General features: G+C 48.0%; 1 protein-coding gene across 2 annotated transcripts in view; it reads left to right on the top strand.

Moving 5' to 3' along the window:
- Positions 1 to 313: 313 nt before the first annotated feature.
- Positions 314 to 11704, top strand: part of AKAP1 (A-kinase anchoring protein 1) — a 29974-nt gene continuing 18583 nt past the window's right edge. Inside the window, exon 1 of one of the 2 annotated variants that reach the window (XM_036454166.2) lies at positions 314 to 468. The gene's annotated coding sequence lies outside the window, so the exon portion shown is untranslated. Of the gene's footprint in view, positions 469 to 11307; positions 11465 to 11704 lie in introns of those variants that run through there. The other variant, XM_036454167.2, reaches the window with a different exon arrangement.

Genomic DNA, 11704 nt, shown 5'->3' with positions numbered 1-11704 from the left:
CTGGGATTGCGAAGCAGAGCTTCGAAGGCTCTCAGGGTTCTTAAGGTTACGGCCCGGCCTGCATCCCGAGCTCAGCCGCTATTACAGAAAATCTCGCGAGAGCTCGAGCAAGTCCCGGCTGCGCGGGTGGCGGCCGCGGGATGTCGGCGGAGCGCTCCAGACCGCGCCCCCTCTGGCGCAGCTGGGAGAGGCTCAGGCCGGAGTGGCCCTCGGCGCGCACGCGCAGGTGAGCGGGGCGGGAGCTGGGGCTTTGAGGGCGGAGGGCGGGAGGCGGGGCCTTGCGTTGCGCCGCGGGCACGTCGCTGCGCGTCCTCAGTATTTAATGTCTCTGTGTTCCAACGGCCTGGGCGAGCACGTGGGGGAGCGGCCGGAGCGCAGCTCTGTGGGGCCGGGCCTCAGGGTTGAGGCGGGGGTCGGGGGGGCGGCGGCGGGCGAGGACTCTGTATCCCTACGGTGGCCGTGGAGCTGGTGAGTTGGAGCCGAGGAGGGCGGCTGTTCCGGGGATCACCTACCGGGGCGGGAGGACGACGCCGTCGCCGTCGGGGTGATGGGGAACCCGGGGTGCAGATGCGCTTCCAGGTGCCCTGCTTGCCGGAGGCCCCGGACCCTGAGTGCGGACGGGGAGGCTCCGGCCCGCAGCCTGCTGTCAAGCAGGCCCTTCTTTCCCTTCTGCCGCATGCGCGCCCCCTCAGCTCCCGGGTCCGGGTTGTCTAGCCCGTCGGCTCCCGCTGACAGGTCGCGTGTGCGTGGTCCGGGCGGCGCTCTGTGGCCGCGCGGGGTCCCCTACGCACGTCACCCTCCCTCCTCGGGGGCGGGGGCGAGTGAGGTCGCGATGCCCGGGGCCACCACCGCTTTTGCAGCTTAACTTTCCCCGAACGCGCAAGCCTTTCCTGGGAGACGGAGCGTGTCCCACCCAAGGTCGCCTAACTCACACGCGTTTACTTTTCAAAGGTCGTGTGTACCCAGTCTGAGCTGGGAGAGGCGGTGGCACAGCGGGCTGTGGGCAGGGCCAGGTGCTCACAAGGGCGAAGAGGTAACCCCAAGGCCCGCGGGCAACCCCTTTCTCCCTCCCGAGGGCTTGGAATGGAATCCGTCTCTTCAGGATCCTCACTCATCCAACTTCTGGGCCGTTTGGCTTGGTTCTGGGTTGCTCCCCTCCTGAAGGCCCTGGGAGTTCAGTGTGGGGAGCCCAGGGCAGTGTGCTGAACCGGGAAGAGGGGCTCTCTGGGACCGGTTGTGATCGGATCCCTGTTTTTGGCGGAGGGACCGTTAGAACTGAGTTAGGGTCCTGAAGTCTAAAGCGTGGTGTGTCTCGAGAGGATCATTAGCATTTGCAACACCTTTAAAGGGTGTCCGGAGGGGCGGAGGCCGTCGGGTCCTGCCCGCTGCGCCCGCCGACTTCTTGCCCCGCGGGCGCATAGGTCACGTGTCGCGCTCCCCTGGAGGGACCGAGCGAGTTTCGTGGATCCCAGTCTCAATATGCTTGGAGAGGCCCTTAACCCACTCAGGGGGCACCCTTTCTCCTGTTCAACTCTTTTGTGCTCTAGGGTACGCTTCTTTCCATTTGCCCCCCCCCCCCCCCCAAGGAGGCACGGGGAAGAAGGGAGCTGTTGGTGGTGGGCGGTGCGGAATCGACCCCTGCGAGTAAGCTCTGGGCCTTTCGCGATTTTCCTGTCCAGCGGTGATGCCCCGGTTGGCCGCTGCTAACACAAACCCGGTGCACTTCATTCCAGGTGTGAGTGGAGGCTTCTCAAGCCGGGTAGAGTGCATAGACAAAGCAATTAGATTAAACTGTCTTTCCCCTACTTGAAGTTCATGCTGCTTGGTGTTTAAATGTTTCTGCTGCAGGAGACTGTCGAATTACAGCGGGGAGGGTAGGGAGATCTGGGGGAGATAATAGATCAACCGAAGGTCTTGTATGCATGCATATAAATACAACCAATGGACACAAAACTCTGGGGAGGGAGGGTATGTATGGGGAGGGGCAATGTTAAAATATGTACACAGATAATAATTTAATAAAAAAATGTAAAAAAAAATGTATCTGCTGCAGGGAAATCTGGGCTGCTGGATACGGTGCAGTTCTATCTGTTCATTGGTTTGCTGTTAGCCCCTCCCCCCAATTTTTGTTGCAATTACTGATGAAGTAACATTGTTCACAGTAAGCCATTAATTCTGGCAAACAGTAACCTTAGCGTGCTCTGGTAACTAAATCCTTCCCAAATTAAAAACTATTTAGAAAGCAAAACTTGGACTTTAATAAGCACCATCCCATCTTCTTTGCTCTTAAAGGTACAGAGCATCTTTGAAACGAAGAGAAGAGCAGCAGCATGCATGTAGGGCCATATATTGGGTTCCTCTGTTCTTGGCATTCAAGGGGTTTACCAGCTTATTTAAGACTTTCTGAGCACTGGAAGCTCGTGAAGTTATGCTTTGGGAGCTTTCTGACTTGTGTTGAATCTTTCCTCTTTCACCTCTTAACTAGTTTTGTGGGTTCTGGGTAGTGGTTCCTTTGTATATTCGCAGATGAAGTTGTCACTTGGCCCGGTGAGGTCTTCTGGATCCTACAGGTATGCAAATCACTGAAGCTTCAGTGCCAACCTGAATTAAATGGGCCCTATTGTCATGAGTATTGTTAGATGATGGCCTAGAATTTTCAGGTAACTGATCCCATTCAAGCATGTGAGTGAGAGGTCTAATGGATTTGTGTCTTGCTGGAGTCTTGTGACTATCAGTTCCTCCTTTCCAGCTGTATCTAGGAAATACATTGACACGTGGACACTGCAGGGTGCCAGTGAGAGTGTCTGTTGTAAGTGACCTGCTCAGGTGCCAAGTGGATGTGTCCCCAGTGTAAGGTTGCTGAGCATCAATATTTTAAAGCAATTTATTTTGTTCTGCCTGGTAACCCAAATTATTGGTGGGCTTTGGACTCATGTCCTAGCTCGGGTGAAGGCTAGTTTTGGCCTTTACAGTGTTCTCTCTCCTCACCCTAAAGACAAGTTGAAATATTTGTGAAATCCAGCACCGTGTATGATGGGTTCTCAAGCCTTTTTTTTTTTATTCCCTCTTGAAGAATCTCCGAGAGTGACATTTTCTCTTGAATCACTTGAGTGATTTGAATTTTATTAGAAGTACCCTCCCCCGGCTTCTGGCCTGGAAACTTGGTTGGAAGGAAAAGGAAACCAAATTGGTTTCCCCACATTGTCAGCCAGCCTCCTGGCTCTAGCCTACCACAAATATGACTTGATTGAATGCTCCTTTCAGGGCTTTAAGGAGTGGGCACCGCTTGTGCCTGGTGAGCTGGTGCCTTCCAGCTCCTTCTCTCCAGGCAACTCCTTCGTAATCTTCCCTGTGAGTCTAGAATGGAAGGGTTTCTCTGCAGCTTGGTTTGTTACGCTACTGTGGGGAAGTCGACAGTTTTGTGTACAAATAAATAATTTCAGTTTACCATTCTGAGGAGTATTCCTCTGCTCTGGATGGTGCTGAATCCTATGGGACTTTCGTCCCATTTAAGGTGTGAGTGGAGGCCTCTCAAGCCAGGTAGAGTGCATGGGCAAAGCAATTATTAATAGATTAAATTACCTGTCTTTCCCCTACTAGAAGTTAAGGCTGCTTGACTATTTAAATCAAGTTATACTGTTTGAATTGCTTATCTATATGGGAAGCATTTTAATCCTTATGTTTGCTTCCTAGGGCAAGTTCTGCTTTTTCCACATCCCTTTCTGGTCGTGCCTCACTCAGGTTTCACTTTTATGATCATTTAACATTACGGATCCATCGTATGTAGCAAACCTGCTGGCCCTCATACCTAATTTAAAACCTAGACAGTGGAAAACATGGTCAATGACAGTGTTTTGAGTTGGACAGAGTCTGGCTGGAGAAGTACAGTAATTGGTTGGGGATGTGGAAACTAAAATTTAGAGGATGCCTTTTCCTTGGTAGCTACTGTGTTGGGGGAGTTGTGAGCAAACACCTCCCTATTCCTTTCATCCTCATTCCTCTGAATACAAGTGAGGTGGGTGAAGCTGGAGGTATTGTTTCAGTGGTCAATTGAAATACAAATTGAGGTGTAGAGAAACTGATAAGTGGATTTAGACTAAGCTAGGGAGGGCCCTTAGAGGGCTTTTGTGAGAAGAACCAAGGCATAGTCCAAACCATGGGTGTTACTCCTAATCTTTCTGTTGCTTTCTAAACAGATTATTAGAGTGAAGGAGTGTGTCTGTCATCCAGCCTTCTGAGGACTGGCTTTTAGCAATAAGCAACCTTCAAGATGTCCTATTCCTTAGCTTTCCTTTCCTCCTGCTAATGGTCTTTGTTCTGTCCAGGTCCCCACCATTTGGATGTTTCTATAACTCGGTTTGATAGTTTACAACAGTCGATAGTAAACATTCTGTCCCCATCCGGTAATACTGGTTGGCTGACTTCTCCGAACCAGGTGCCACTGAGGCCATGCACTTAGGAACAAAGTGGGGCCCCAGGTGAGTTCTGGAAGTAAAGGTATACAGTGCTGCAGGCTGATGAGGCTTGTATCACCACTAGTATAGCTGGCAAAAGCCCTGGATTGGAGGGGTGAGGGCTTGGTACAGTTTTCAGGGGGGGAAACCTGGATGTGGTTTTAGGCAGGGTTGGTCAGCATTAAAGGCATTCAGATTATGTTCTTTGGGACCTTGTTAGACTAAAGTGCTTGGGGGCTCCTGGAAGAATAGAGTGGCCTGCAGGGTTGTTTTATGGGGAGGAGTGGTTTTGGGCTAGGATGCTTGCTTTAGTGGATAGCACAAGTCAAAGACTTACCGTAATAAAAACCAATCCAATTTTAGGTGCATTTTAAGTTCTCTTAACTTTAAGGTATAACTGTGCTAAATGTTTTTATATTTATATTTTTTACACTCTTCCTAGTCTCATCTAAATTGGTCCTTTGAGGAGAGGGTCTAGAACTGCCTTTGTGTTTAGGGTGTTATTAACTAGTCATGTGTAGCTAGTTAGATTTAAGCTTTAAGCATAAAATAAAATTTAACAATTAATTTCTTGGTGATATTAGTCAGGTTTCAAGTGTTCAGTAGCTTCATGTGGCCAGGGGCTGCAGTATTGGACATTTTCATCATCCCAGAAGTTTCTATTGGATAGCACTGGTCTTAGCTCTTTTTCATAATCCACAAACCAAACAGCTTTGGTGACAAATTATTTATCAGCTCTCTCCATGGCAAGTCGTGAAGTTGTGATCTGCCAGTTTGGAGGGCAGTGATCAATTATGAAACAGTCTGAGGAGCGTAGTGAGGGATCTGGGAGTGTATGAAACAAAGAACCAAGTGCTAAGCCGTTGGAAAGCCATTTTGGTTTGAGAGCCTGCTTATTATCATAACGGTCTTTGCTGGGTCTCTTAGGCCTGTCCTCAGATGTCAACTGACCTATTTGTCCTTCACCCACCTGAATGCTTCCTGTAGGATAGCAGTGCGGGTCCTTTGCTAAACAGTTTTCAGAGACACCTTACAAACTCATTTTCCTTCCATTCCTCCAACCCATGCCAGTGTTAGGAGGCCTGTTTTTACAGAAGGTGGTGGGAAAGCTGCGGTCGAGTAGGAATCCTGAAGTGTTGGTGTGGGGCCAGTTCTGGGGAGTCGGCTTTAGTTTCAGATGCCCCTTTCTCTCGTATTGGACATATTTAGTTTGAACCCTTATAGACCGACCTTTGGTATATAATGCGAGAAACACTCTTTTCTTTGAGCCAGACAGCATAAGATGCATTACACACTATTGAGCATTTACTGTATACCTGGCATCATAGAAGGTTTTTCTCTGAACTGTTCCCTTCTTATTGTTTCTCAACCCTGTGAAGTTAGGTATTTCTACTTTGTGTATGAGGAAGCTGAGGCCCCAAGGGTCTATTAATAAGCATATTCTCTTTGTGATTATTACTGTTATCAACAAGGCAGTTGGGGGAGGGGGTGCAATCCCAGGATACAGGGCTGAGCTGGCTTTGGACCATGCATAGAGGCTGTTTTTTATTTACTGCCCCCTTAACCCTTTAGCCTCATCCAGAAAACGAAACTGGATTTTTAAAAGATTACAATTATTCGTCCCACAGTCTGAGTCAGACTGTTAGGAAGTATTTTGAGTCATTTCAGCCACATTTTAGCCCCATGATGGAGATATTTGTATCCCATTTTACAGGACATTTTCATTTGTCAGGAAACTGATGTTCAGGATCCTGCTCTTTTATGCTTTTTCTTTCCAAAGCCATGTTTTATCATCAGAATTATGCAACCATCCGGTGCCTTTGAGCTGCACAAATGATGACTGTGACTAAGACAGCCTTGTAGACAGTAGCTATGCCTAAAGGCCTGGAAAACGCTCTGAAGACTTTGATTTAGTTCGGTTCTCTGGTTGAGAAGACAACCTTGAAGTCACTCATCATTCTCTGGCTAATAATAATGTGGCCTCTCAGACCTCACATGGAGGACAGGAGACCATCCTCTGGCCCTCAACAGGCTGTTACCTGTCAGTAGCCCAGCCCTAGCCCCACTCTCCATTGCCACTCCCACTCCCCTCTCCTCGAACCTTCTGAAGGCACTCAGTCCAGTCTTCTGTAAATCTTCTTGCTCCTCCTTCCTGCCTTCCAAGGAGAAAGGAGCAGGAGGGATTTGCCCCAAGCTGCCTTGGAAGGAGGCCTGCAGTCTGATGTGCCTTGAGCTCTGTTTCTGGTGAGAAAAGGCTGTGCTGAGAAAAAACCTCCTTGCTTTGTCCTTTGAGTTTGCTGAGGCCCACCTGGCCAAGCGGTGCTGTCATGCTATTTTGGGCAGCTGGTATCCTTTAGGAGGACCAAGTGCATGTGGCTTCATTGTATAGAGCAGGTCCTGAGTGCTGCTGCTTTCTAATCCGGAGAAAAGAGAATAAAGCCACCCTAGAAACTATCATGGGGTGTTGGTGCTGGTGGCGGTGGGGGAGAGGTAGGCTGAAGAGGTCCCTGGGGCTGCCTTTTCTATTTTGGATCTGTGGCTGGGGCCCAGCCCTGCCTCCTGGGCCAGGCAGGCATGTGACCGAGGCAGCCCAGTGAGTGGGGGAACTCAGGACTGCTGTCCAGGGGAATGACACCACTTGTTGCCCCAGCAGCCAATTTCTAAAGGAAATCAACCTATTTTCATGGAAGTCACCCAACCTAAGGGCAGGACACCAAACTTACACTAAAAAATTCTGTAAAACTGGATGTGCTGGCAGCTTGAGTACTGTTGTAACCAAAATAAGAGCATGAGAGGAGGCAAATGTCCCTCAGGAGGAATTCTTACAGGGAGCCAGTTAGAAGGAGAGTGATGAGATATGAAAGAGGAGTTTGACAAAAATGAGTTCTGCTCCACACTGCAATCCTTTCTTTCCCCGCCCTGTTTTTTTGGCTCCTCCTTTCCTCTAACTTGGAGCTGCCAAGTCCAGCCCATCTATCTGTTTCTGATTAAGAAAGCTTCAAGCCATATAAGGCCCCTTCTGTTGCCTATGGTTTATGTTGGCTGGAGAGTGAGGTTGTTTTTGCAAAATGTATTTCAAAGAAGTGGCAAGGGCTTATGTGAGGCTGTGTGTGTGTGTGTGTGTCCCTGTTCCCATCCACCAGGCTAATAGGTGGTGTGACCCCAGGGCTTCATACAAATGTATTTTCTGAGAACTTGAAGTAAAAAGTGGGCCTGTTTACTCACCCAGGGTGCACCTGCTGTGCTACCAGCCACAGCAGGTAGCTGTGTTTCTGGCATAGATTTGGAATCAGCCTCTGATTATTAGTCTAGAAACTAAACTTGACTTGCGGCAAGTTGGTTTCCCTCTCTGGAGGAAGTTTGGTGACCCTATACCTCTGGGTTCTTGACCTTCAGCACTGCGTCTGCCCAGTGAGGCTGGGGAGCAGTTTCTCTGTCAGCAGCCCTCCCACCTCATCTTCACCTCTCTTTTCTTGCTGTCTCTTGAGTCAGCCAAGCTTGTTCCTGCTTTAGGACTTTGGCACATGTTCTCCCTGCCTGGAACTTTCTTCCCCTCTCCTTTCCCTGTCCTCCCAGACCTTGGCATGGCTGCCCCTTACTGTCCAGCTCTGCTGCCACGTCTTTGGAGGGGCATTCTCTGACTGTTCTGTCTAAAGCTTCCCCTCTCCCACATGCTCTTTATCCAGCTTTTCTCCACCTTGGTTCCTTGTCTAAATCGCAGAACATGGAAGATGGCTGAGTGTTTCTCAACTCTCCCAACTAGTACAGTACTACATGCCCAGGAGTATAGTTAATTCATCATGTACAAGGGATGCCTAGGGCTCAGTTCTCAGAAGCAGCTTGAGAGGCTGCAGGTTTATCACGTTTGCTTGCTGCATCTTTGTAGTATCTTGAGATCTGAAATGTGATTCCCTACCTACCACCTCTCCCTCCACCTTTGCATGAGGCTTTTGCATCTTCAGCAGAACCTGGCTCACACTGGGTATTCAGATCTTTATAAGATGACTAGGCCCAGGGGGCCCTGCTACCTGATGCTGGCTAGGCCTCATTGGTGTGGGAACCAGATGCCTTGCTCCAAAGGGTCTATTAATAAGCCTATTCTCTTTGTGATTATTACTGTTGTTATGGCAGTTGGGGGAGGGGAGGTGCAAAATTTGCACCAGTTATTATGGGGAATAAAGCATTATAAATTTATACATAGATGAGATGATACATATATATTTATTATGATGGTTAAAGAAACTTAAAAGCTGTATGGTAATAGAATATCCATTGCTACTTAATACTTAAGAATATATTAATTTTCTATGAAAGTATTGCTTGTAAGAAGTTTTGGCTATTCACAGGTTTGAAAGAACAGCCATTTGCCCTGAGTGCTCTCCTTCCTGTCCTGTTCTCTTCTAGAAGCAGCTGCTTTCATCTGGTTGTCCTCCCTATCTCTGTATTTCTAAATAGTATACTTCTTCCTTTCTTTCCATCTTCCTTTTTATTTATCTGATTTGCTTTTCTACTTTGAAAGGTAAGGACTTGGCTCATTCCTACATTTTTTCTTCCCTCATCCTCAGTATAGAGGTTGTATGCATTGTTATGATATAAACTAGAGGCCGGGTGCATAAAATCGTGCAGGGGTGGTGGTGGTGGTGGTGGTAGTGATGTACGTCCCTCAGACTGGCTGGACCCTCTCCATTCTGGAACCCCTTGGGGGATATCCAACTGCTGATTTAGGGGATGGGGCCTAAACCAGCAGTCGGACATCCCTCTCACAATCTGGGACCGCTTGCTCCTAACCATTTGCCTGCCTACTGGCTTGATTGTTTCCTAACTCCTAACTACTCCTCTGCTGGCCTCTTGGCCCCCAACTGTCCTTCCCTGTTGGCCTGATTGCCCCTAACTGCTTCTGCCTCGGCCCCCACCACCGTGGCTTTGTCTGGAAGGAACTTGGACAGTAGAAAGATGGCCAGTCTCCTGGTCTAATTAGCATATTATCCTTTTATTAGTATAGATACTGCTTATAGCTGAAAAGTTCTTAGTTTTCCATATTTTCTTTCTTGCCATCCTCTTCCCTCTTCTCTTAACTTAATTTGTTTAGCTTTGTTTTCTGTGTCTTTCACATTGGTTCTCTGACTCTTCCCTGAGCCTTGGCCATTGCTGTCAAGCTCCTCTCATTTGCTTAAATATACCAGGGATTAGCATTCCATATTGCTCCTGGGATGTACCATTGTCCCTAGCTCTGCTTCCCCTTCATCCTGGAAATTCCTTCTCCCTTTCTCTTGTGTTGCATCTTGGATCCATGCCTGTCCCTCCCTTTTCTGATTCCTTTTGGAGTTATGTGTCATCTTTATTAGCTTTTCTTGATTTACCCCCTTGTTTTTGTGGAGCCTGTCTTCTAGTAGCTTGCTGAGAAAGTGTGCTGGTTTATACACAAGGACAAGTCTTTGAAGGCTTGGATTGAGGTGTGGCCAGAGACAGGAAGGTTGCTAGAAAGTTGGCAAGGACAACTAGGCCCTCATAACTCTCTGGCATGCCAGTAGATCTGGCTTTATTTTATGGAGAGTTTAAAGGAGAAGGGATGTGGATTGGGGAGGCAGGTAGAAGTGAAAATGGTTATTGAATGAAAGTCTGCATATTGAATGTACCAACCAAATCTCCCTTGGCTTCCTCTCATCTCCCATCCCATGGCATTATTAAAACATCTTAATCTGGAGAAACTGGCAGCCTGGTTCATGTTTGTTCCCCAATCTGGCCAGGACACTTGCCTGACTCTTGGACCAAACTTGTCAGTTGGTCAGTGGCAGTAATAAGCCTACCCAGAGGAGAAGTCATTGGTATTTTTTTTTGCCTCAAAAGGACTTGTAAGTGCCTCAAAAGTAGTGTGTTTGTTTGACTCATTTCTGTGTCCCACTGTGCTTTGTATCCGGTAGGTACCAATACATATTTGGTGAATAGAAATTCCTTATGCCTTTATGTGATCTCTGAGTTGGTTATAGTGCACTGTTTGCTGTTTGTTAAATCAGTGTCTACCTCTTTGCTTTGTCCCCTGAGATGGTGCTATGAAAGGTTTTTGCCTCACACCATCTTTTCTGATTCCTTTTGAAGTCACATGTCATCTTTATTTTTAGATAAGCTTATTGTCTGATCAGAATGTCATACCTTTTTGGTAGTCTTGTGTAGTGCTCTGTGGTCATGGGTGGGAACTCTGTACCCAGGAACACTGGTGGCACCTGCTTTATCACCATAGTAAAAAAAAGAAAAAAAAAGAAGAAAAAAAAAAAAAGCTTAAACCATAACCCTAGCCCCCAAATGAAGTAATGGAAAGACCTTTGTAGGAGGTGCTGATTTTTCCCTTTATCATTTGAAGCCTAATGAGATTGGACCTGCCATGGGTGGTCAGCAGAGAAGGAGGGAGGCTGGGAAATTCACCCTGTGTGTTTCCTCTTTAACCAACTTTTCCAAACTGGGAGTTTGATTTTTAATTGAACTGGAGGAGGAGGAGCTCTTAATTGGAGACTATCTTCAGAGATGGGATTTTTCACTTTTGACTCTACTTACTTGGAATTCTTGGTACCAGGCTCTGGTTTCCATTTTGGTTGGAAAAGGCTTTATTGAGTAGGCCCGCCCATCCAGACATTGTTGTGTGAAGCCTCCAGTCTCTTGGAGAATAGGCCATGGAGTGTTCTGTGATCCAGAACCGGGAGGGTGGCTGACCAGGCTGCTCTGTTGGGCCATCACAATGAAGGGTGTGGGGGACAGCCCTGACAGAAGGACCTCACAGCCCCACTGTGAGCTAATTTGGAATTTTTAGGGTGCCAACATGAATCACAGCTCACTCACACACCCTAAGGATGAAGGTAACAACCCTGTGAACACCGAGACTGGGCTGAGACCAACACACCTGAGGCATGGCTCCAGCACTCTGATTCCTGGGCCCCCAGCCATGCTGCTGAGGGTGAGTGGCCCAGCCTGCCATCATTCCCCACCCTCAGTGGCAGGACCAAACATTGCCCAGCAAGGTAGGCACTAGCTTTCTCAGTATTTTTGCAGCCCTTGTGTTTCCTTCAGGTCTTCTGGGAACATCCACTAGCACTGTGTTGTCCACTAGGTAGCACCAGTTGTATATAGCTATTTAAAGTAAATCGACACTGAATATAATATAAAATTCAGTTCTTCAGTCACACTGGTCACATTTCAAGTGCTCAGTAGCTCCCTGTGACTACGTGGCTGCCAATATTGGACTTCAGTTGCCACTTGGG

Source organism: Pipistrellus kuhlii, unplaced genomic scaffold (genome assembly GCF_014108245.1).
Source record: "Pipistrellus kuhlii isolate mPipKuh1 unplaced genomic scaffold, mPipKuh1.p scaffold_m20_p_28, whole genome shotgun sequence".
NCBI lineage: Eukaryota > Metazoa > Chordata > Mammalia > Chiroptera > Vespertilionidae > Pipistrellus > Pipistrellus kuhlii.
Note: the sequence above shows the minus strand (reverse complement) of the source record. Positions and strands in the feature narration are given on the sequence as shown.